At 38.1% G+C, this 25,151-nt stretch overlaps 1 protein-coding gene across 2 annotated transcripts in view; it reads right to left on the bottom strand.

The window, feature by feature from the left end:
* Positions 1-24,914, bottom strand: part of GPR174 (G protein-coupled receptor 174) — a 63,464-nt gene extending 38,550 nt beyond the window's left edge. For both annotated transcript variants that reach the window (XM_035711820.2, XM_025466261.3), the window contains exons 1-2: positions 24,447-24,914; positions 103-194 (exon numbers count right to left, since the gene is read on the bottom strand). The gene's annotated coding sequence lies outside the window, so the exon portion shown is untranslated. The remainder of the gene's footprint in view (positions 1-102; positions 195-24,446) is intronic.
* Positions 24,915-25,151: the final 237 nt, after the last annotated feature.

The following is a 25,151-nucleotide window of genomic DNA, read 5'->3' as shown; positions in this document are numbered from 1 at the left end:
AGGACAGGTGACTAGTGAAGGCTCTCAGGCCAGTGCTCACAATGAAAAAGCACTCTGTTAGGGATGATGTCAAAATGGAATCAAGACTATTTGAGTACCTACCCTTTTCTCCAATGCTGGTGGAGTTCCTTAATCAGAGCAATAGGGTCTTCTGAAGAAGCCATGAGGAATCTTGCTGGTTTAATTCATTTATGCTTGAAAAAAATAGAAAAACAGTGATCAAGTGAAGAAGATTCTCATAGAGGGCTGGGATATTTCAGTAGATGGATGCTGATACCCCAAAAATGGATTACCATGGGCAAAAATAGTATGGAGCGAGTTATACTTAGCTGCTGGTGGTAGTAAAGTTGAGTGGGCATCCCTTTACCATCTGACATATTTTTTTGACTTAGTCTTTGGAAAGGGTGAGCAATGATAGGAATTTCAGTGGCAGGATTCACATGTCACTCCTTGGTCACAAGGAACTCTTAACTATGATTAACTAGCCTAGAAAAATCCCATAGCTTGTAGTCAAACACAAAACAGTTGGAGGGTAGAAACTGATTTTTCTCACATGGGAATCTTTTCTGAATTCTTATAACCACAACTGCTTCATTGATTAATGTATACACACGGAGAGAGATCTAAATGGACACTGGCTCAGCTGATGCTGAGAGAGATTAACTTCTACAAAAAAACTGCCTCGCAGGTACCATTGCAATGCTTGCAGATGGCTTCTTATGTGGGGTAGTTTAGATGCACCAAAAAACATACTCCACTCCTTTCTGTTCCATGTTGTGCAATGATATCTTGCCTGGGGTTGCCACTTTCCCTGAAATATCCCATTATAGATTCAATTCTTTAACTCACTTGGTCTCCAAGAATTCCTTTTTTTTAATGGCTTGTATTCTGAGAGAGAGAGAGAGAGAGAGAGAGAGAGAGAGAGAGAGAGAGAGAATGTGTGAATGGGGGAGGGACGGGGAGAGAGAGAGTCTTAAGCACGCTCCACACCCAACACGGAGCCCCATGTGGGGCTCAATCTCACTACCCTGATATCATGACCTGAGCTAAAATCTAAAGTCAGATGCTTAACTGACTGAGCCACCCAGGTGACTCTACAAGTATTTCTTAATAAATGAAAATACTACAAGGAGGATTTTAACATTAACCTATAAACTGTAGTCAATCAGATATGTTAGTTTTCACCTTAGAGACTGAACAGGATGAAATATACAAATAGAGATGCATTTTACTTTGTAGAAAAGGGAAGTAATGGAACAAAGATGGGGACAGTCTTAGGTGGTGCAATGTATTAGGATTACTAGAGAAGCCAGATTATATCATAAGTGTTGTCAGAGAATTCTACAAAAGGGAGGAGTAGACAGGAAAGATAGAAGGCAGACAGCCAACATAATAGCTTCTACTAAACAAATTTGTGTCAAACTAGTTCTTTTAAGAGTCTTTTCTCATCAAGAGTGCAATCTCCTTGGGGAGAGGCTTCCTTTCGAGGAAACTAGAATTTGAATACCAGCTTCATTTTGGAGCTGTTGAACCACTTGTTTTCTGCTCTCCTCCCTGCCCTGCTTCATTTTCATCCTTTTTTACAATAAGTACAATAATGTATACCCCTGGGGTGTGTTGTTAAGATTACGTAAGATATCCCAAGTAAAAGGCAGTAGGACAGTGCTTTGCACATAATAGATCTCAATACCTGTCATTTTCTTTTTTATTCTGGCCTCTAACATATATTAAATAAGATGTTTACATCTTATTTACAAAGGGTACAAAGGGACTTTTCATAAATGCTTAAAAAGACTTGGTGAAGGAAAAAAATAGTGGTGACAATAAAATATACTAGAGTAACCAAAAGGCAATCCATATTAGTATTTCAAAAGGGCTAGGAAAGAAAGCCCAGACAGAAAATTACAAATTAACAGAGTTATGATCCTTATTGGTACTTTTTAATGTGTGAAGGCATAGTCAGAACTATCCAAATACTACCCAAGTGGGCTAGATATATGAGGACAAACTAGAGCAATTGTTCATAAGGACATAATTCAGTGACTGAGAAGAGTTACAGATTAATCATAAACATCACCAGGTAAATCCAGCTAGAGAGAAGCAGATCTTATTGAAATGGTGAATATTTTCAGGGACTTTTTTTCAAGTCTATGTTAATTATATTTCATGGACAAGAGTCATGTAAAATATAAAAACTGGTTTTAGTTTGGGGTTTACTTCATCAAGTACTTTTAGAGAAGTCATATACTCCCAAAGTATTTCACATTATTTGCTGGCTTTTTCAACTCCCAAGACTGGCCACATAAGCTGAGAGAAAGCAGAGTATGGGGGGAAAGCACAGGTGAGAGAACTAGGACACCTGCCTTCTAGTTTTCACCTTATCACTAACTGGTGGTATGACTTTGAGAAAATTACTTCTATTTCTAGGCTTCAATATTTCATCTGTAAAATGTAATAGTTGGACTATATTATCCCTAAGGTTTCGTTGAGTTCTAACAGTCTAAGTCTAGTACAAAGTTTGATTTAGTTAGCATAGGAAGATATTATAGTATGTGGATCCTAAGCTCACCTCGTCCCATGGGTATACCTCGTCACACCAGTGCAACTAATCCAGGAAACAACACAAAGACTGACAGAACAGACTCTGCAGTTAATCCCAGGGAAAAGCCTGCATCAAAAATGGCAGTAGGAGCAGGGATGTGATTGCAAACCAAACTCATGGCCAGACTAACCACAAATGGAAGGGAGAGAACAAGCATGGAAAAGAAAATGAATAAACCCCACACCAGGCACCCCAGACAAAAGCGACCACATTGGGAAGATGAGTCCTAAATTTGGCTTTTAAAACCAGTGGCATTTAACTTTGAACTTTTTTAATAAGTAGGACTTGACTCTGGGTGCTTTAAAAATCAGCATTTTTAGCTGTGGGAAAGCCAAAAGGGAAGCTGAGTCCCATCCATTACGGAGACAGAATATCAATTTCTGCAAAACACAGCAAAGAACCAACAGTTTGAGCAGTGCCTGGAGTATAAGGGAAGGAGATTTATTTACTAATCTCAGAATGTGAGCTGGAAAAACATTGTTCTTTAAAAGACTTCAAGAACAAAATGGCTGGTGGGCACCATTTATCTACCCAATCCCAACCTAGATAGCCAAACACCTCCTGGAACCATCTTGAACTCTCTTCACCTAGCTTGATAACACTGTAGGCCCCATCTCTGTGTTCTTCTGCATAGCTGCCCATCCAATCCAATCCACTCAGCAGTAGTCCCTCCAAAGTGACTCCTGCTCTGGGGAGATAAAAGATAACCACACATACCATCTCAACTGCAGTCCCAGCAGTGGGCTGAGGGCAGATATCTGGTCTGGCCTCTACTGTCAATAAAAACCTCACCAAGGGCAGCACAAGGAGAAAGCCTTGTAGTTTGAGGTCACTGAAACCCCAAGAGACAGACTGAAGGCAGACATCTGGGTCTGACCACAGGTCCCACTCACCAAGGAAATCATCTCACAATGTAAGAAGAGAACCCTGCAGTTCAGTTCAACAGCAGCCCCAGCAAAAGGGCTAAGAGAAGGCATCAGCTATGACCCAACTATAATTCCAAGGCAGTCCTAGACTGGCCCCTTACTGGTACAAGGACCAACAGGCAAAGTGGGCCATTGCAGCTGACTAGACTGAAGGCAAACATGATTCAGCCACAACAGTAGGGTGCATGCAACACAAAGAAGACATCCTTGAAGTGCCTGGCCTGGGTAACTAGGAGACATTGACCTACAGGGCATTGCAGGATCTCTTCTTCATAACACCACTACTTTTAAGATAAGAACCATAACTGATCTTCCTAATAACAAACATAGGAAGTTAAACAAAATGATGATGCAGAGGAATATGTCCCAAATGAAAAAAAAGGGGGAAAAATCACAGCAAAAGGGCTAAATGGAATGGAGATGAGCAATATGCATAATAAAGAATTCAAAGTTATGGCCATAAAGATACTTACTAGACTTGAGAAAAGAGTAGAGGATATCTTCAACAAAGAAAAAATATTATATTTTAAAAAGAACCAGACAAGAAAAACTCAATAACTGAAATGACAAATATGCTATAGAGAATATATAGCATATTAGAGGACATAGAAAAACAGATCAGTGAGTTAGAAGACAAAAAAATAGAAGCCAACTAAGCTAAATGGCAAAAAGGAAAAAAAAGAATAGTTAAAAAGGAGAGTAGGTTAAGGGAATTCAATGACATCATCAATTGTAATAATATTGTCATTATGGAGATTCCAGAAGGAAAAGAGAGAGAAAAGGAACAGAAAATTTATTTGAAGAAATAATGGCTGAAAAACTCCCTAATCTGGGGAAAGAAACAGACATCCAGATTCATAAATCACATAGCTACTGACAAAAGAAAGCCAAGAAAGTTTGCACCCAGACACATAATAATTAAAATGGCCAAAAGTAATAATAGAGAGTTTTAAAAGGAGCAAGAACAAAACAAACAAACAAAACAGTTACATAAAGGGAAACCCCATAAGGCTATCAGCTGATGTTTCAGCAGAAATTTTGTAGGACAGAAGACACTGGCATGACATATTAAAAGCGCTAAAAGAAGTAAAACACCTGTAATCAGAAATACTCTATACAATAAGGTTTTATTCAAAATATAAGGACAGATATTTTCCATGACAAACAGAAATTAATGGAGGTCACATCACTAAAATAGCCTTACAAGAAGTGTTAAAGGGCATTCTTCAAGTGGAAAGAAAAGGCCATAATCAGGAGTAAGAAAATTAGGAAAGGAAAAAAAAATTACAAGTACATGAAAACATAACAAAGGTAGTAGATTGATCACTTATAAACCAGTATAGAGTAAAGCACAAAAGCAGTGAAATCAATTACACCTACAAAAATCAATGTATTTATGAAATAAAAGTAATTTACGGCATGATATCATATACGTAAAATGTGGAAAGTGGAGTAAAAATTAGTACTTTTAGCATGAGTTGAACTTAAGTGATCATCAACTTAATATAGACTTATATGCACAGGATGTTATATATATAAACCTAGTGGTAACCACAAATAAAAAACCTGTAATGGATTTGCAAAAAATAGAGAGAAAAGAATCTAAGCATATCATTAAATAAAGCCATCAGGCTACAAGAGAAGAGATCAAGAAAAAAGAGAGAAAAATACAAAAACAACTATAAAACAAGTAACAAAATGACTATGAGCACACACTTGTCAATAATTATTTTGTAAATGCAGTAAATGGTCCAATCAAAAACACAGGCAGAAAGACTACACAAAACAGCAACACCTACCTATGTGCTGCATAGAAGAGATACATGTCAGTCCTAAAGACATATATAGATTGAAAGTGAAAAGATGTAAAAACAATTATCATGAAAATTGAAACAAAAAGAAAGTATGGTAGCAGTACTTATATCAAACAAAACATACTTTAAAGAATATAATATTCATTTGTTTTAGGGAGGAAGAGAGAGAGAGAGAGCATTCATGAGCAGAGGAAGGGGCAGAGAGAGAGAGAGAATCTCAAGCAGATTCCACCCTGAGCACAGAGCCTGATGCAGGACGTGAACCCATAACCCTGAGATCATGACCTGAGCCAAAATCAAGATACCAAAGTTTAACCAACTGAGCCACTGAGGCTCCTCAAACAAAATAGAATTTAAAACAAAGATTATAACAAGAGATAAAGAAGGATATTACATGATCATAAAGGAAAAATCAAACTAGAAGATATGTCAATTATAAATATTGATGGACTCAACATGAGAGCACCCAAAGACATTAAACAAGTATTAACAGACATGAAGGAAAACCTCCATAGTAACACAACAAGGGAAAAGGACAAACATTATAAGGTTTCATTCATTCAGTGAATATGAAAAATAGTGAAATGGATTAAAAGGGAAAGGAGAGAAAATGTGTGGGAAATATCAGAGAAGGTGACAGAACATGACAGACTCCTAACTGGGAAATGAACAAGAGTTAGTGGAAGGGGAGATGGGTGGGGGGATGGGGTGACTGGGTAATGGGCGCTGAGGGGGGCACTTGATGGGATGAGCACTGGGTGTTATACTATATGTTGGCACATCAAACTCCAATTAAAAAATACAAAAAAAAAACAATGGTAGAGGACTTTAACACTCCACTTCCATCAATTGATAGATATTCCAGACAGAAAATCAATAAAGAAACAATGGCTTTGAATAACACATTGGAACAGATGACTTTAACATATATTCAAAACATTCCATTCAAAAACAGCTGAACACACATTCAAGTACATATGGAACACTTTTTTTCCAGAACAGATCACATGTTAGACAACAAAACAAGTCTCAATAAACTTTAAAAATGTCAACATCAGGGGATCCTTGGGTGGTTCAGTGGTTTGGTGCCTGCCTTCAGCTCAGGGCGTGACCCTGAAGTCCCAGGATCAAGTCCCACATCGGGATCCCTGTATGGAGCCTGCTTCTTCCTCTGCCTGTGTCTCTGACTCTCTCTCTCTCTCTCTCTCTCTGTGTGTCTCTCATGAATGAATAGATAAAATCTTTAACAAATATATCAAAATCATTTCATACTTCTTTTTCAAACACAATGATATGAAACTAGAAATCAATTACAACAAAAATCTGGAAATAACAAATACATGGAAGATAAGTAGTATGTTAGTAAACAATTAATGTGCCAAAGAAGAAATTAAGGAGGAACTAAAAAACATATGTGAAGAGAAATGAAAATAAAAGCACAATGGTCCAAAATATTTGGGATACAGCAAAACCTGTTATAAGAAAGAAGACTATAGAGGAGGGGCAAGATGGCAGAAGAGTAGGGTCCCCAAATCACCTGTCCCCACCAAATTACCTAGATAACCTTCAAATTATCCTGAAAATCTACGAATTTGGCCTGAGAATTAAAGAGAGAAGAGCTGGAACGCTACAGTGAGAAGAGTTCGCTCTTCTATCAAGGTAGGAAGATGGAGAAAAAGAAATAAAGAAACAAAAGGCATCCAAGGGGGAGGGGTCCCGTGAGGAGCCCGGCTAAGGCCGGGGCGAGTGTCCCCAGGACAGGTGAGCCCCGTCCCGGAGAAGCAGGAGCTGCACCAACCTTCCCGGGCGGAAAGGGGCTCGCAGGGAGTTGGAGCAGGACCCCAGGAGGGCGGGGACGCCCTCAGGCTCCCTGGGACACTAACAGACACCTGCGCGCCCAGGAGAGTGCGCCGAGCTCCCTAAGGGCTGCAGCGCGCACTGCGGGACCCGGAGCAGCTCGGAAGGGCTTGGGCGGCGGCTCTTCAGAGGGAGCTGCGCGGCCCGGGAGCAGCTCAGAGGGGCTCCGGCAGAGGCTCCGCGGAGGCGGCTGCGCAGCCGGGAGCGCGAATCTAATAGCGGAGACATGGAGCACAGGACGTCGGGACACAGCCCAGGATCCGGCCCCCCCCGGACAGGGAGAGGCCGGGAGGGCCCAGGACAGCATGGACGCTGCTGCGCCGAGCTGAGCAGATCAGCGGCACCGCCCCGGAGCCTCCAGGCCCTGCAGACGGAGAGCTCCAGAGTTCCTGCAGGAGCTGAATCCAGGTTTCCAGAGCTGCAGCAACCACTGGGGTTGTTCCTCCTGGGGTCTCACGGGGTAAACAACCCCCACTGAGCCCTGCACCAGGCAGGGGGCAGAGCAGCTCCCCCAAGTGCAAACACCTGAAAATCAGCACAACAGGCCCCTCCCCCAGAAGCCCAGCTACACGGACGACTTCCGGGGGAAGTTAAGAGACTTAAAGTATACAAAATCAGAAGATACTCCCCGTGTTTTTTCTTCTTTTTGATTTCTGATTGCTTCCCCCACCATTTTTTTTCACCTTTCTTTCTTTTTCTTTCTCTTTTTCTTCTCTTTTCCTTCCCTTTTTCTTTTTTCTTTTTCTCTTTTCTTTCCTTCTCTCCCTCTCTTTTGCTCCTTAACCCAAGACAACTTGTTTTTGGCCATTCTGCACTGAGCAACGTGACTAGAAGGAAAACCTCACCTCAAAAAAGACTCAGAAACAGTCCTGTCTCCCACAGAGTTACAAAATCTGGATTACAATTCAATGTCAGAAAGCCAATTCAGAAGCACTATTATATAGCTACTGGTGGCTCTAGAAAAAAGCATAAAGGACTCAAGAGACTTCATGACTGCAGAATTTAGATCCAATCAGGCAGAAATTAAAAATCAATTGAATGAGATGCAATCCAAACTAGAAGTCCTAAAGACGAGGGTTAACGAGGTGGAAGAACGAGTGAGTGACATAGAAGACAAGTTGATGGCAAAGAGGGAAACTGAGGAAAAAAGAGACAGACAATTAAAAGACCATGAAGACAGATTAAGGGAAATAAACGACAGCCTGAGGAAGAAAAAATTATGTTTAATTGGGGTTCCCGAGGGTGCTGAAAGGGCCAGAGGGACAGAATATGTATTTGAACAAATAATAGCTGAAAACTTTCCTAATCTGGGAAGGGAAACAGGCATTCAGATCCAGGAAAAAGAGAGATACACCCCTAAAATCAATAAAAAACCGTTTACCACCTCGACATTTAATAGGGAAGCTTGCAAATTCCAAAGATAAACAGAAGTTCCTTAAAGCAGCAAGAGACAAGAGAGCCCTGTCTTTAATGGGGAGGAATATTAGGGTAACAGCAGACCTCTCCACAGAGACCTGGCAGGCCAGAAAGGGCTGGCAGGATATATTCAGGGTCCTAAATGAGAAAAACATGCAACCAAGAATACTTTATCCAGCAAAGCTCTCATTCAAAATGGAAGGAGAGATAAAGAGCTTCCAAGACAGGCAGGAACTGAAAGAATTTCTTGCAGCTCTCCAAGAAATTTTAAGGGGGACTCTTAAAATTCCCCTTTAAGAAGAAGTTCGGTGGAACAATCCAAAAAACAAGGACTGAATAGATATCATGATGACACTAAACTCATATATTTCAATAGTAACTCTGAACGTGAATGGGCTTAATGACCCCATCAAAAGGCGCAGGGTTTCAGACTGGATAAAAAAGCAGGACCCATCTATTTGCTGTCTACAAGAGACTCATTTTTGAGAGAAGGACACCTACAGCCTGAAAATAAAAGGTTGGAGAACCATTTACCATTCAAATGGTCCTCAAAAGAAAGCAGGGGTAGCCATCCTTATATCAGATAAACTAAAATTTACCCCGAAGACTGTAGTGAGAGATGAAGAGGAACACTATATCATACTTAAAGGATCTATCCAACAAGAGGACTTAAGAATCCTCAATATATATGCCCCAAATGTGGGAGCTGCCAAAAATTTAAAACAATTAATAACCAAAGTGAAAAAATACTTAGATAATAATACACTTATACTTGGTGACTTCAATCTAGCTCTTTCTACCCTCGATAGGTCTTCTAAGCACAACATCCCCAAAGAAACGAGAGCTTTAAATGATACACTGGACCAGATGGATTTCACAGATATCTACAGAACTTTGTATCCAAACTCAACTGAATACACATTCTTCTCAAGTGCACATGGAACTTTCTCCAGAATAGACGACATACTGGGTCACAAATCGGGTCTGAACTGATGCCAAAATATTGGGATCATCCCCTGCATATTCTCAAACCATAATGCCTTGAAATTAGAACTAAATCACAACCAGAAGTTTGGAAGGACCTCAAACACGTGGAGGTTAAGGACCACCCTGCTAAAAGATGAAAGGGTCAACCAGGAAATTAAGGAAGAATTAAGAAGATTCATGGAAACTAATGAGAATGAAGATACAACCGTTCAAAATCTTTGGGATGCAGCAAAAGCAGTCTTAAGGGGGAAATACATTGCAATACAAGCATCGATTCAAAAACTGGAAAGAACTCAAATATAAAAGCTAAACTTACACATAAAGGAGCTAGAGAAAAAAACAACAGATTGACCCCACGCACAGCAGAGGAAGAGAGTTAATTAAAATTCGAGCAGAACTCAATGAAATTGAGACCAGAAGAACTGTGGAACAGATGAACAGAACAAGGAGTTGATTCTTTGAAAGAATTAATAAGATAGATAAACATTAGCCAACCTTATTAATAAGAAGAGAGAGGAGACTCAAATTAATAAAATCATGAATGAGAAAGGAGAGATCACTACCAACACCAAGGAAATACAAACGATTTTAAAAACATATTATGAACAGCTATACACCAATAAATTAGGCAATCTAGAAGAAATGGACGCATTCCTGGAGTGTCACAAACTACCAAAACTGCAACAGGAAGAAATAGAAAACCTGAACAGGCCAATAACCAGGGAGGAAATTGAAGCAGTCATCAAAAATCTCCCAAGACACAAGAGTCCAGGGCCAGATGGCTTCCCAGGGGAATTCTATCAAACGTTTAAAGAAGAAATCATACCTATTCTACTAAAGCTGTTTGGAAAGATAGAAAAAGAGAGAGAACTTCCAAATTCGTTCTATGAGGCCAGCATCACCTTAATTCCAAAACCAGACAAAGGCCCCACCAAAAAGGAGAATTACAGACCAATATCCCTGATGAACATGGATGCAAAAATTCTCAACAAGATACTAGCCAATAGGATCCAACAGCACATTAAGAAAATTATTCACCATGACCAAGTAGGATTTATCCCCTGGACACAAGGCTGGTTCAACACTCGTATAACAATCAATGTGATTCATCATTTCAGCAAGAGAAAAACCAAGAACCATATGATCCTCTCATTAGATGCAGAGAAAGCATTTGACAAAATACAGCATCCATTCCTGATCAAAACTCTTCAGAGTGTAGGGATAGAGGGAACTTTCCTCAACATCTTAAAAGCCATCTATGAAAAGCTCACAGCAAATATCATTCTCAATGGGGAAGCACTGAGAGCCTTTCCCCTAAGATCAGGAAGAAGACAAGGATGTCCACTCTCACCACTGCTATTCAACATAGTACTGGAAGTCCTAGCCTCAGCAATCATGCAACAAAAAGACATTAAAGGCATTCAAATTGGCAAAGAAGAAGTCAAACTCTCCCTCTTGGCCGATGACATGATAGTCTACATAGAAAACCCAAAAGTCTCCACCCCAAGATTGCTAGAACTCATACAGCAATTCGGTAGTGTGGCAGGATACAAAATCAATGCCCAGAAGTCAGTGGCATTTCTGTACACTACCAATGAGACTGAAGAAAGAGAAATTAAGGAGTCAATCCCATTTACACTTGCTCCCAAAAGCATAAGATACCTAGGAATAAACTTATACAGAGAGGTAAAGGATCTATACCCTAAAAACTATAGAACACTTCTGAAAGAAATTGAGGAAGACACAAGGAGATGGAAAAATATTCCATGCTCATGGATTGGCAGAATTAATATTGTGAAAATGTCAATGTTACCCAGGGCAATTTACACGTTTAAAGCAATCCCTATCAAAATAACATGAACCTTCTTCAGAGACTTAGAATAAATTATTTTAATATTTGTGTGGAACCAGAAAAGACCCCGAATAGCCAGGGAAATTTTAAAAAAGAAAAACATATCTGGGGGCATCACAATGCCAGATTTCAGGTTGTGCTACAAAGCTGTGGTCATCAAGACAGTGTGGTACTGGCACAAAAACAGACACATAGATCAATGGAACAGAATAGAGAACCCAGAAGTGGACCCCGAACTTTATGGTCAACTAATATTCGATAAAGGAAGAAAGACTATCCATTGGAAGAAAGACAGTCTCTTCAATAAATGGTGCTGGGAAAATTGGACATCCACATGCAGAAGAATGAAACTAGACCACTCTCTTTCACCATACACAAAGATAAACTCAAAATGGATGAAAGATCTAAATGTGAGAGAAGATTCCATGAAAATCCTAGAGGAGAACACAGGCAGCACTCTTTTTGAACTCGGCCACAGTAACTTCTTGCAAGATACATTCACAAGGCAAAAGAAACAAAAGCAAAAATGAACTATTGGGACTTCATCAAGATAAGAAGCTTTTGCACAGCAAACGATAAAGTCAACAAAACTAAAAGACAACCTACAGAATGGGAGAAGATATTTGCAAATGACGTGTCAGATAAAAGGCTAGTTTCCAAGATCTATAAAGAGCTTCTTAAACTCAACACCAAAGAAACAAACAATCCAATAATGAAATGGGCAAAAGACACGAAGAGAAATATCACAGAGGAAGACATAGACATGTCCAACATGCACATGAGAAAATCCTCTGCATCACTTGCCATCAGGGAAATACAAATCAAAACCACAATGAGATACCACCTCACACCAGTGAGAATGGGGAACATTAACAAGGCAGGAAACCACAAATGTTGGAGAGGATGCGGAGAAAAGGGAACCCTCTTACACTGTTGGTGGGAATGTGAACTGGTGCAGCCACTCTGGAAAAGTGTGTGGAGGTTTCTCCAAGAGTTAAAAATAGACCTGCCCTACGACCCAGCAATTGCACTGTTGGGGATTTACCCCAAAGATTCAGATGCAATGAAACGCCAGGACACCTGCACCCCGAAGTTTTTAGCATCAATGTCCACAATAGCCAAACTGTGTAAGGAGCCTCAGTGTCCATTGAAAGATGAAAGGATAAAGAAGATGTGGTTTATGTTTACAATGGAATGTTACTCAGCCATTAGAAATGACAAATACCCACCATTTGCTTCAACGTGGATTGAACTGGAGGATATTAGGCTGAGTGATGTAAGTCAATCGGAGAGGGACAAACATTGTATGTTCTCATTCATTTGGGGAATATAAATAATAGTGAAAGGGAATATAAGGGAAGGGAGAAGAATTGTGTGGGAAATATCAGAAAGGGAGTTAAGACATAAGGACTCCTAACTCTGAGAAACGACCTAGGGGTGATGGAATTGGAGGAGGGCGGGGTTTGGGGGTGAATGGGTGACGGGCACTGAGGGGGGCACTTGAAGGGATGAGCACTGGTCGTTATTCTGTATGTTGGCAAACTGAACACCAATAATAAATAAATTTATTATTAAAAAATAATAAAAAATAAAATAGTACTGAAAGTCCTCTGATTCTATATACTGTAAATCCCTCGACTTCCCCTGGAACTTCCAGTGCGGCTTCGTCAATAATTTCTTTTTCCCCTGTCCGTCTACCTAGTATCCAAGATCTATAAAGAACTTAAACTCTACAGCAAAGAAACAAACAATCCAATCATGAAATGGGCAAAAGACATGAACAGAAATCTCACAGAGGAAGACATAGACATGGCCAACATGCACATGAGAATATGCTGTGTATCACTTGCCATCAGGGAAATACATATCAAAACCACAATGAGATACCACCTCACCCCATTGAGAATGGGGAAAATTAACAAGGCAGGAAGCAACAAATGTTGGAGAGGATGTGGAGAAAGGGGAACCCTCTTGCACTGTTGGTGGGAATGTGAAATGGGGCAGCCACTCTGGAAAACTGTGTGGAGGTTCCTCAAAGAGTTAAAAATAGATCTGCCCTATGACCCAGCAATTGCACTGCTCGGAATTTACCCCAAAGATACAGATGCAATGAAACGCCAGGACACCTGCACCCCAATGTTTCTAGCAGCAATATCCACAATAGCCAGACTGTGGAAGGAGTCTCGGTGTCCACTGAAAGATGAATGGATAAAGAAGATGTGGTCTATGTATACAATGGAATATTACTCAGCCATTAGAAACGACAAATACCCACTATTTGCTTCGACGTGGATGGAACTGGAGGGTATTATGCTGAGTGAAATAAGTCAATCGGAGAAGGACAAACATTTTATGGTCTCACTCATTTGGGGAATAAGAAATTAGTGAAAGGGAATAAAGGGGACAGGAGAAAAAATGAGTGGGAAATATCAGAAAGGGAGACAGTACATGAGAGACTCCTAACTCTGGGAAACGAACTAGGGGTGGTAGAAAGAGAGGTGGGCGGGGTGGGGGTGACTGGGTGATGGGCACTGAGGGGGGCACTTGATGGGATGAGCACTGGGTGTTATTCTATATGTTCGCAAATTGAACACCAATAAAAAATAAAAATAAATAAATAAAATAGTACTGGAAGTCCTATCTGCCACAAACAGACAACAAAAAGAAATAAAAATCATCCAAATCAGCAAAGTATTCAATCTTTCACTATTCACAGATGGCATGATACTCCATGTAGAAAGTCTGAAAGACTCCAGCAAACAATTACTGGAACTGATACATGATTTCAGAAAAGTCACAGAATACAGGGGACCTGGGTGCCCCAGTTGGTTAACCATGTGCCTTCAGCTCAGGTCATGATCTAGGGATGGAGTCCCACATAGGGCTCCCTGTTCAGAAGGATGTCTGCTTCTCTGGCTCTCTCTCCATCTTCTCCCCACCCCTTGTGCTCCATATCTTTCTCAAATAAATCAATAAATAAATATCTTTTAAAAATAAAATCTGCATATAGAAATCTGCTGGATTTTTACACACCAATAATGAATCATCAGAATGAGAAATCAAAGAATTTGTCCCATTTACAAAATAGCACCAAAAACCATAAGATACCTGGGAATAAACCTATCCAATGAAGTAAAAGATCAATACTCTGAAAACTGTAGGACATTTATGAAAGAAATTGAGGGAAACCTGGTGGCTCAGTTGTTGAGCGTCTGCCTTGGGCTCAGGGCATGATCCTGCGGTTCCAGGATCAAGTCCCACATCAAGCTCCTCGCAGGGAGCCTGCTTCTCCCTCTGCCTATGTCTCTGCCTCTCTCTCTCTGTGTCTCTCAAGAATAAATAAATAAAATATTTTCTAAAAAAGAAAGAAATTGAAAAGAACACAAAGAAATGGAAAAACAGGGGCATCTGGGTGGCTCAGTGGTTGAGTGTCTGCCTTTGGCTCCAGTCATGATCTCAGGGTCCTGGGACCAAATCTCACATCAGGCTCCCCACAGGGAGCCTGTTTCTCCCTCTGCCTATATCTCTGTTTCTGTCTCTCTATGTGTCTCTCATGAATAAATAAATAAAATCTTTAAAACGAGAAAAAATAGAAAGATATTGCATGCTCATGGGTTGGAAGAACAAATTTTGTTAAAATGTCTATACTACCCAAAACAGTCTACCCTCTCTTCTGATGGTTGATGTGTAGATGCAAATTTGTATATGAAAGATCTAATGTTTTTCTTTCTAGCTTAGATGCCCTATAACTAATATTGAGTGAAGGTGGAGGACAGCAGATATGTATACACATAAATAAATCTATTCTTCTGGACTTATTTCACAGATTCTCTATGTATAATTTTCTTCTGAGCCCTTTCCTTGTGTAGATTTTAACTTTCATCTAAAATCACACATTCTGTCCTTCTCTCTGATATAGCCTTACATCTGGAATTCAGGATGTAAGGAATACATCTGGAATTCCTTTGCTTTAAACTTAGCATAACATAGATTAGCAGAACATAAGAAATCAAATATTTTGCAGAAGCTCTAATATGATTTCCTTTTTGCAATACAGCAGTTTAAATGTGAATGGTGATGATGACTTCCTGTTTAAGGCAAACTATGTTATGAAATCTTATACCTTATTCAAAATTCCTTTTGTATAGTGAGATTTAATATGTACTACTATATCCTCCACAAGTAAATAAGCTCCATAATGGTAGGGGCTATATCTTATATGATTCTTATTATTACTCATACTCCACCTGAAAAATAGTAAACACACCATAAAGATTGCTCAAAGAAAAAGTATGTCATCCATGTTTTCTTTTTTTAAGATTTTATTTATTCATGAGAGAGAGAGAGACAGAGAGACAGAGAGGCAGAGACACAGGCAGAGGTAGAAGCAGGCTCCATGCAAGGAGCCTGATGTGGGACTTGATCCTGGGTCCCCAGGATCACACCCTGGGCTGCAGGTGGCGCTAAACCGCTGCGCCACCGGGGCGGCCCTCATCTATGTTTTCTAGGATCCCCATTTTAATCTCTTTTATTCCCTATTTTATGTTTAAATTTCCCCCCATCTCTTAGTTCATCTAACAGAAATCTAATAAAAGAACAACCTATTTTTAAATTGGTACATCTTATCTCTGTTATTAATTATCTTGATCCTCAAAATCATGAAATATAGCCGTATCATATACACAGTATAGTCTAATGTAAAGACTTTTGGCAGCAAATAGAACTGCGTTTGAAACACAACCAAGACAGTTGTACAATTTGGGATAGGTTGTTTAATTTTTGGTTTCCTCATTTATAAAATGGTGGAAATTAATAGAGTTATTGTAAAAATATAAGAAACCTTGCCCAATAAGAGTACATCATAAATGCAAAATAAATAAGAATCATTATTATTTTTTTATGATAGAGCACCTAAAATCAAAGTTAGAGCCAGTAATAGATAGGCATCAAAAGCTTAGTCTATCTGGTAGACTCTAGGTAGCTGCTCAGATGCTTATTAGCTTTTTCTGGAATCATTAATAGGAAGATAATCGTTTTTGAATAGTGTATGTTATTTCAGGAGAAAATTAAAAGCTTTGGAATAGCGTGGATCTCATGTAGACCTTTACTCCATGTGAGGACTTTAGCCATGCTATGACATTCACACTGAGTTTTAAGGAGGATTTGGCATACACTAAATATACTTATGAACCCCCAACTCACCTTGGAGAATTCTGATTTATTTTCCCTTTGCTTTAAAAACCATATTGACTTCCCAGAGCTGTGAGAATAGACCACGACCAAACACTCAGAATTCTCCATGAAGAAAATGAAGTTGGCATGATTAGGAATAAAACCAAGGAAATCAAAACCAATTTATATTCCAAAGTGAATTTTTCAAACCTAAAAATAACTCCATGCCACAAAAAGGTTATGTAAAATTAAAACTTTATTTTGAAAACAAAGTTTTAGTTATGCAAATAAATCAATTTTTTAAATCAATGTGCTGAAAATTTACAGAAAGAGATACTGAACTGATAACCACTCCTTGAAGTACTTCATATTTCTTGGCCCCATATGACTAGTGGGTTAATGAATGAAAACATTACTAAATTAGTCTTAAAATTTCCTATGCAACATGATACAGTCTTTGGAGGACAATACATTATAGTGGTTCACCAGCAATTTTAATTGTATATGTATCCAAAATATTTCCAACCAGTTCCCCAATGTTGGTAAATGAAAAGTCAGGGGAAAAATATCTCTATTTAGTGTATTAAAGCATTCCACACATTGGATATTCCATAGCATTTGGGGAGAGCCAGCATGATTGACCATCATGCCCATATTCTCCAGTGTTAGTTTAGCCTCGGTTTTTACTCTGGCTATGCTTGGCTCAAGTCTCAGTTAGGGAGTAGCTTATAATCCAGGGTAATAAACTTTAGTTCTTGACCATGAACCATGGTCACAGAGAAAATCTCTGTGATTTCTAATAAATTAGAAAATTTATTGATTCCCAGAATTTTGACAGCTTTAAATTTCCTCAGTGATTTTCTCCCCCTAGGAAATGCTCAGACAGATATGGCATTGATCCATGTGCAAATCATACAACTTTAACTTAGAACCAAGATGGTTATTAATAAGTAATTTTATGTTAAATATGACCTAGGGCACACTCTGTGAATTCTGAAAGAAATCGCTGTTCTCTCTGCAGATTGCAAAATATCTTCACAGAGCTTTGCTTAATCATATTTCATGGTTCAAAATTGGGGGAAGCTTACTCTATCCTCCGGGACTAGAAGGACCTTTCAGCAAATGGCCAGAATAAAGCTGAGTAGCCCAAAATCCAACGGATTATCACCCGCTCTGGATAACACAGGCCCTGAATCAATGTTCCTTAATTCATATAGATTGATTTTCTAGACTGGCCACTTCACTGACTGTCATATTCATACTTTACTTCAGCTAGGTAAATCATCACTAGGTTAGTTTAATTATATCCACTGATGTGAAATTAATCAAAATTATTCTCCTTTTTAGTACTGATGTGTAAAACCAGACTTATTTATTGATCATCAGTTATGTTTTTTTAAATACCCATTTAACTCTAAACCTGCAGAAGGAAATGTTTTCTTGACATTTCTGATTGATGTCACATCAATATGGACTAAACTATGCTGATTATGAAGATGAATAAAGTAGTAATATAATAGCAAGAAACTACAGAAACATTTTGTGTTCTAAATTAAGTTTTGCAACTCAAGACTTCAAGTTATATTACAAAATTTTAGTGACCAAAATTGTATGGTACCAGCACAAAAATAGCACATAGATCAAAAGAACAGAATAAAAACCCAGAAATGAACTCATAACTATGTGGTCAATTAATATTCAACAAAGGAGGAGAGAATGCCCAATGGGAAAAAGTCCTCTCAACAAATGGTGTTGGAAAAACTGAACAGCAAATGCAAAAGAATGAAACTGGACAATTTTCTTCACCATACACAAAAATAAATTCAGAAAGGATTAAAGACCTGAATATGAGACATGAAACCATAGAAATCCTAGAGAAGGACACAGACAGTAAGCTCTTTGACATACATCATAGCATGTTTTTCCTAGATATGTCTCCTGAGGCAAGGGAAACAAAAGCAAAAAGAAACTATTGGGACTTCATCAAAATAAAAAGCTCTGCACAGAGAAGGAAACAATCATCAAAACTAAAAGATAACCTATAAAATGGAGGAAGATATTTTTAAATGGCATATCTGATAAAGGGTGAGTATCCAAGATATATAAAGAACTCATAAAACTATACCCTAAAAACTATAGAACACTTCAGAAAGAAATTGAGGAAGACACAAAGAGATGGAAAAATATTCCATGCTCATGGATTGGCAGAATTAATATTGTGAAAATGTCAATGTTACCCAGGGCAATTTACACGTTTAATGCAATCCCTATCAAAATAACATGGACTTTCTTCAGAGAATTAGAACAAATTATTATAAGATTTGTGTGGAATCAGAAAAAAACCCGAATAGCCAGGGGAATTTTAAAAAAGAAAACCATATCTGGGGGCATCACAATGGCAGATTTCAGGTTGTACTACAAAGCTGTGGTCATCAAGACAGTGTGGTACTGGCACAAAAACAGACACATAGATCAATGGAACAGAATAGAGAACCCAGAAGTGGACCCTCAACTTTATGGTCAACTAATATTCGATAAAGGAGGAAAGACTATCCATTGGAAGAAAGACAGTCTCTTCAATAAATGGTGCTGGGAAAATTGGACATCCACATGCAGAAGAATGAAACTAGACCACTCTCTTTCACCATACACAAAGATAAACTCAAAATGGATGAAAGATCTAAATGTGAGACAAGATTCCATGAAAATCCTAGAGGAGAACACAGGCAACACCCATTTTGAACTCGGCCACAGTAACTTCTTGCAAGATACATCCACAAAGGCAAAAGAAACAAAAGCAAAAATGAATTATTGGGACTTCATCAAGATAAGAAGCTCTTGCACAGCAAAGGATACAGTCAACAAAACTAAAAGACAACCTACAGAATGGAAGAAGATATTTGCAAATGACGTGTCAGATAAAGGGCTAGTTTCCAAGATCTATAAAGAATTTCTTAAACTTAACACCAAAGAAACAAACAATCCAATCATGAAATGGGCAAAAGACATGAAGAGAAATCTCACAGAGGAAGACATAGACATGGCCAACATGCACATGAGAAAATCCTCTGCATCACTTGCCATCAGGGAAATACAAATCAAAACCACAATGAGAAAAAAAAAAGAAAAAAAAAACCACAATGAGATACCACCTCACACCAGTGAGAATGGGGAATATTAACAAGGCAGGAAACCACAAATGTTGGAGAGGATGCGGAGAAAAGGGAACCCTCTTACACTGTTGGTGGGAATGTGAACTGGTGCAGCCACTCTGGAAAACTGTGTGGAGGTTCCTCAAAGAGTTAAAAATAGACCTGCCCTACGACCCAGCAATTGCAGTGTTGGGGATTTACCCCAAAGATTCAGATGCAATGAAACGCCAGGACACCTGCACCCCGATGTTTATAGCAGCAATGTCCACAATAGCCAAACTGTGGAAGGAGCCTCAGTGTCCATTGAAAGATGAATGAATAAAGAAGATGTGGTTTATGTATACAATGGAATGTTACTCAGCCATTAGAAATGACAAATACCCACCATTTGCTTCAACGTGGATGGAACTGGAGGGTATCATGCTGAGTGAAGTACGTCAATCGGAGAAGGACAAACAGTGTATGTTCTCATTCATTTGGGGAATATAAATAATAGTGAAAGGAATATAAGGGAAGGGAGAAGAAGTGTGTGGGAAATATCAGAAAGGGAGACAGAACATAAAGACTCCTAACTCTGGGAAGTGAACTAGGGGTGGTGGAAGGGGAGGAGGGCGAGGGGTGGGGGTGAATGGGTGACGGGCATTGGGAGGGGGCACTTGACAGGATGAGCACTGGGTGTTATTCTGTATGTTGGTAAATTGAACACCAATAAAAAATAAATTTATTAAAGAATAAATAAATAAATAAATAAATAAATAAATAAATAAATAAAAAGGTAAAAATAGAACTACCCTACAATCCAGCAATTGCACTACTAGGTACTTACTCAAAAGATACAAAATACTGATTCGAAGGGGCATATGAACCCTGATGTTTATAGCAGCATTATCTACAATAACGAAATTATGGAACTAGCCCAAGTATTTGTCTACTGATGAATTGATGTAGAAGATGAGGTATATATATATATATATATATATATATATATATATATATATATATATACACAATGGAATATCAGTCATAAAAAGAATGAAATCTTTTCCTTTACAATGATGTAGATGGGTCTAAGGAATATTATGCTAAGTGAAATAGTCAGAGACAGACAAATACCACTTGATTTCCCTTATATGTGGAATTTAAGAAACAGAACAAAATAGTATAGGGGAAAAATATAGAGGGAAGGAAACCAAGAAATAGACTCTTGACTATAGAGAATAAAGTGATGGTTACCAGAGGTGAAGTGAGTGGTGAGGATGGATAAAATAGGGCATGGGGATTAAGGAGTACAAGCATGGGGTATTGTAGGAAAGTATAGATCACCAAATTGTATGCCTGAAACTAATACTATATTTTAACTAACTGGAATTTAAATAAAAACTTAAAAAAATAAATATGTGGTAATATGTTGTTAGCTTTATAGAAATACCTGAATGTGATCTGCTAAGTAAAGCTGAAAAGAAGTTTAGCTAAGTATTTATAATTATGACAAAATTAAATTCTTTCTTCTGTTGCTGAGAATGTGGAGTAAACCTTGCTATTCCCTTCCCTACATAGCATAACATTGAGCAAAACCTTTTAGAAGAAAAAATATATCATCAGGAAGTAAGAAAGGAATTGAAAGGCTTTTTTAGATAATGGATGGCATTTGCATATATTTTAGGCATCTAATGAGATAGTAATCATGCTATTCAAGATACAATTGAACCTGAGTGGGCAGGCTTGCCTCATGCTCTGGGCAGGAGAAATTTTTTTCATGGTTTATGAACTGATCATGGCCAATGATTTAAACTTTTGTTTCCCCACTAGCTAATTAGATTTAGTGAATTTCTTTACCCATATGCATCTCCAGAATCTATACAGACTTGATTTTGATTACTAACCTGTACTTCTGATTATTTCTCAGGTACTGTGATTCTTGATTCACAGCTTATGCTAATGCAGTCATTGCTGCAAGTAAAAGTTATTCCTCTGATGCACACCCTGGATTATCTTTCAATGACTATACCAAGAGAGCCTGCTTTAATTTTCAAATCCTAGATATCATGTTGTTATATGATAAGCAGTAATAGTCAAGCCATCAATGACTGCATCTGCTTCTGGACTCACATACCACCAATTATTATAATATTAACTTCCTCACACTTTATTCTAAGTCTGTTTAACTTTTGTGCTTACCCTGTAACCTTGACTCCTTTCTCGGACTTGGAATCTCCTAGACCTCAAATACTTTCTTTTGTCTTATAGATTGGCCAAACTATTGCTCTGGCACATGATATGGTACATAAACATCCAGTACATGACCAGGTCTGTGTTAATGTTGTATTATATAGCACTTTGTGCATATCCATTGTCATTTTAGGTTTTTTCTTTGAGGATAGTAGAATAATTATCTCCTATTCTTGCAGGGAAACAGTGGCAAAGTCCAGTAAACCCAAATTTGTTACATTCTCCCGTGGAAGAAGTCTGAAGGGTGCCCCTCATTCTTGAGTGATTTCAAAATGATATCTTTTAACATTTCCCAATGAATAATACATTTGTCTCTTAATCCTCAAGCCTTGCTAAACAGTAAGAAAAAATGAAATGAGCACTGGATGAAGTGTCACAGATGTACATTGCAGCCTTTTCTCTGTGATAGACTCACAGAAGTACTTGGCCCCGTCATTTCAATTCTCTGAGCATCAGTTTTTCCGATTATAAAATGCAAACTGTCAATCTCTGTCATTTTTCAAATCATAAGAGTCTTAGATGTTTTCCATTGCTCCATCACTGACAGGATTGGACTCTTTTTCTGACTTTCTTAGACTTGGGGTCTGCAGACTTATTCTCTAGACATATGGCACAAGAAAAAGACTTTTTCTGAGAGGTCACTTTAGTGGGCAAGGGAAACAGCACTATCTGTGGTGCCTTCTTTCAGAATTAGGTAGGATTCAGAAGAAAGAGTTGAATTCCCTTTCTGGTTCTGAGCATATAATTAATGCCAAACGTTTCTATTAGAGGAATACAAAAAGAATGCTTCTTTCTCCTATTCATTTCATTTTCCTAATGCAAAGGGGGAAAACTGAGTTCATTCATTCCTAAGAGTCTCTAGGTGAAAAATCAGTGAACTATTTGGAAGAATCAGTGTCCCCTTTTATATTTATTCACCTTTATAATATTAAATACAATATAGTACCAGCCAAAATAGAATAGATACATTAGATGATTCTTGTCTCACAGAAATATTGCTGAAAACATATAGCAAGATAGAGCGGTACACGTGTTTACAAGTGCAAGGAATGTTTTCTATAATTAAAAAAAAATCCTTCCCCTTAGACACAAACTTCTTGAAGGATGGCTTTTATGTGATCCAGATATTTGCTAGTGTGGCTGGTGGAATCTTTCCTTCAGCTAAAAAAACTTGAATCCCATCTATAAGATTAATGCCTTTTCCACAAAACCTGGTATTTATAGCAGCTGCAGGAAAGAAATACACCTCGCTGAATGATCCAAACCTCTCTAACAAATGTAGCTCTAGTTGAATGAAATTATATTCTTTTTCTTCCCTTCGAAGATTAGAGCAGTATAAAATGAAGTCCATGAAAAAAAATAATAAAAAATAAAATAAAATGAAGTCCATGCACACTATTATTGACAGCAGAGAAAGAAGAATGAAAGTCATTTGAGATTTCATCCTGGGTTACGCTGCAACATGGAAATCCACCCTTCCCTTTAAAAAAAAAAAAAAAAAAACTCTGAATGCAGCTCCTAACAGTTACATGCTACTGATAACTCCACAATTTGGTTTAAAGTTAGAAGGCATCTTCTTCAGTATTTCTACCTGAGCATAAAAGAAACAACATGCAAACCAGGGAACAATTTTACTTACATTGTCTCAAAATAAGTTGATTACTAGTATCTAAAAATGTAAATTTAACCTAAAATCATTTAGCCAACTGTTGATTTTTTAATGTACTGATTATTCTGATAGATACAGATTATCTATGAGAAACAGCAACTATATCTCTTGTCTTATTTCTTCTCTTTTATTATAAATGTGTCTTTTTGTTGTTCAGGAGTGCTTTCATTGAAAGCAGAATCTCTTTATCTAACATTAATTACAATTCGTTTTTGCAGTAAAATATGTAACTTATACAAGCTGATAAGAACATGCAGTCATGTTAGTAAAGGTCCTGAGACATTATAGTTCTTATTTTTTAATCATAGCTCATTTTGAAAATAACAGAAACCTAACCATTTTAATAATTTAGTAGATAAAAAAATCACCTCCAAAAAATATAACAAAGAGTAGATAAAAAAAACATTCTGCACATTCTGCAAGTAACTCTACTTAATACAGAGTTGGTTAAATTACAAATGTTCATGGGGTTATTTTATTCAATATCAATTGAGTGAAACAAATCAGGAAAAAATCTCTCCATGTCAAACTTACATTTCTCCCCATTCAAAGTTACCTCCCCCTCCTACATCAAGAAGCCAACTGCATAATTATTTTTGTTTGTGCAAATACTAAGGAAACGACATACAAGGATGGTCCAGGTTCATGATATCCATATCACCCTTAGATATGACAGGTTACCCAGAACCGGGTGTGAAGAGACCAATTCTAGATTATTAATAGTAAAAAGCACAGATAAGATCTTATTTATAATTTTAAAAAGAGCCTACCGTTTCAGTTTCTTTCCATTTTCTCCAGTAATCCCCAAAGAATTCAAGCGAAAGCCATTCCAACAAAGATGCTACTGATATGTGCATCAATTCCAGCTCCCTGTTCTGAGAAAAACTATTCGAATCCTATTTACTACCAAAAAAAAAATTAAAAAGGGAATAAAGACAAAAATAAATGAAAGAAAGAAAGAGAAAAGAAAAGAAAAAAGGAAGGAAGGAGGGAGGGAGGGACAGAGGGAGGAAAGAATAAAAAGAAAACAAAAATTTTTAAAAGCCAAAAAAATGAAGATAAAAGGAAAAAAATAAAATTTTTAGCATTCCACCATCATGTTGGAAAACACTGTAGTGAAATCAGCATGAAATACACAAGCCTCTGTGAACACTGAACATTTCCGTTTTCCAGGGGGTAGCTTGAGCTAGCAAGCTCACTGGTGCTTGATCTCTCTCTCTCTCTCTCTCTCTCTCTCTCTCTCTCTCTGGTTAATGATGCAGAACTATGATATGGGCTGTACATAAAGCCTGCTAAGCTTCACACTTAGCAAAGAAACTCTTGTTTCTATTTATAGGGCCACCGTGCATTTTCTTCCAATCTTGTGGTTGCACTCAGCTTTGAGTTTGTGACAATACATGGCCTATTTGTTTATGGAGCTTTTTGCAGCAGCTATGTGCCCTCTGGTTCCTTTCATAGATAGTGAACCACTGCAA

The sequence above is a fragment of the Canis lupus genome, chromosome X, assembly GCF_003254725.2.
Source record: "Canis lupus dingo isolate Sandy chromosome X, ASM325472v2, whole genome shotgun sequence".
In the NCBI taxonomy this organism is placed as follows: Eukaryota; Metazoa; Chordata; class Mammalia; order Carnivora; family Canidae; genus Canis; species Canis lupus.
This window is presented reverse-complemented; position numbering and strand designations above follow the sequence as displayed.